Source organism: Oratosquilla oratoria, chromosome 33 (genome assembly GCF_046742065.1).
Source record: "Oratosquilla oratoria isolate Oo_2021 chromosome 33, ASM4674206v1, whole genome shotgun sequence".
NCBI lineage: Eukaryota > Metazoa > Arthropoda > Malacostraca > Stomatopoda > Squillidae > Oratosquilla > Oratosquilla oratoria.
The window spans coordinates 14,798,418-14,800,917 of record NC_134809.1 but is presented as its reverse complement, the minus strand read 5'-3'; positions in this window follow the sequence as shown (position 1 = coordinate 14,800,917).

The window sequence follows — 2,500 nt, the reverse complement described above, 5'->3', positions numbered from 1 at the left end:
TCCAGTTGGAGGTGTAGCCCTAAGAGGCTAACAGTTAGTCTCTGGGCTGGGCACAAAATCTCTCAACTTCCTGTACACTTTTTCACATATAGAGAGCTGACACCCAACAGCTGTTCCTCTTGTCCTACTACTTTCAGCCAGGACAGACTTTGGAACTTAGGATTAAACTTTTAGCAATGAGTTTAATGTTTGCATTCTACCCAACCATATATATATGTGTGTGTGTGTGTCTGAAATGTCAGAAATATGTTAGGGGTTACAAGGTTGGATAGGGTGAGAAATGAGGGGTGAGGAGGAGAGCTGCGGTTGGAAAAGGAGATGGTAGATAGGGCTGATGAAAGAGTATTGGTATGGTTTGAACACATGGAAAAATTAGTGAAGAAAGATTGGTAAAAGAGGTGTGGAAGGTAGAGGTAGAACAAGTGAACATGAGGGGGAACTAAGGATGAGATGGATGGATTGGGTAAAAGAGGTATTGGAAAAGAGGGAAATGTCTGTTGAGGAAGGAAGGTAGAAGAGGGAAGATAGGGGTGAGTGGAGAATGGCTGTGTATAGATGATACTGTGATGCAAGGAAAGAGTGGTGGGGGGCAGGGTATTGTGTGTATGATATGCAGCCAAAGAGATTTCTCCTCATCTATTTTTTTCTTTCTTTTTTTCATGAGGGGACAGAGAGGGGGGGGGTCACCGAATAAGTGAAACAGCCTTGCTGTGGATGTGCTGTGTCTTGCTGCATTGCTTCTGATCCAGGGCAGTGGGTGGGATACGGGGATGGCCCATCATCCATGAGGAGATAAGATGAGTGGGTGGAAAGGGTGGTGGATGGGAATGGAATGGGTGGGGCAGGGTATGTGCTTTTTGACTTTGGCTACCCCCTTGGTAAGGGGGAAAAAGCCCTTAGTGTATATATATATATATATATATATATATATATATATATATATATATATATATATATATATATATATATGTATGTGTGTATGTATATAAGTATAATCACATTTCATGGATATTCTGTATCTTGAATATATATATATATATATATATATATATATATATATATATATATATATGTATATATATATATATATATATATATATATATATATATATATAGGAAGGTGAAACTTTAATCAAGTGTAATATGTAGACCTAGTGTTTCATACCCCGGGGACTCCCAGACTAAAGGTTTCAACCTCTGCATTTCATGAAAAAATGTATTCTTATTTTTTAATTTGACTATTCATGTCTGGCAAATCGATGAGTCGTCGATTGTTTCTCATTCTTTCATGAAAACCACTGTGATCCAATCGAGAATAAAAGTGACAATGCGAACTTTCCAATATATTGGTTTAAAACTTTTATTATTTATGATGAAAAACATCCTGATTCATATTTATTTTCGTGTGTGATTCTGTTGTGGTATATCGAAATTTTATATGCATTTGAAAATATATGAAGTATCGACGACTTCTGAGTTAGATTTCAACAAAGTAGTGCCGTGACTGGGGTGTCTCCCGTAATTAACCTTGTTTTCTCATATTCGTCGCACCAATTCTTAAAACTAATCCAGTCACTTAGTTAATTAATAATCGAGAATTTATCTTATGAAACTACTAGAACCATTCGAAGCTAGCGAAGACGAAGAAAGGCGACCGATTCTACATTTCGAAAAGAATTCAGTATTTGGGTGTCTCCAACTTGAAGTAAACACACGCAAGCTGTCTAGAAGATCCGAATAATGGTAAGATTTCTAAGTTATTCTTAACTAGGTAGAGACTCCACTGCATTCATTATAAGACTTTTGAATTCTGCATAATGAAGAATCTTAATCAAATACTGCTTCATATAAGTTAACAAAACAATGTTCTTGCATAAAATGATAATTTACTAGCTCTACTCGAAGATTTAGTGATAATTTGTAAAACTGAAAAATACCAATCATATTCCATGTATAATGGATTATTATTCTATGTTGGATAAAGAATATATATATGTTTTAGGGTAGGTATCACAGCATTGAAAATAAATTTAAGAAACTAACATTTTTTAGGTATTAGGCAATAGCTTCGGTCTAAAGGCATCATCATCGTGAAGAACTTTACTAGTCAAATATCGTAGTTAAATCACGAAATTAATCTGTAGCCGTTAGTAGTGTACCAGAATCGCAAACAAAGGAAGAAGTAGCATTTGCTCTAAAAAGTATGAAACGACGAAAGCTTATGACATATCGATAGACCTTTTGAAAGACTCAGGGAAAGAAGTTCATTGTAAATTCACTCTGTTGTATACCCGGTGTTTATGTCAATAAATCGTTCTTGAATCATGGTGCAATGCTATAGTCATTTTACTTTAAAAGAAAAGAGACCAGAAAGACCTTGGCAAAAAAACGACCAATTAGCTTGTCACCAGATGCATATAAAATATTCTCCAAGATCCTTAGAAATGGACTAAGCAAAATTTTAGTTGGTAATCTACATAGAAAACGGATACTTGACTGT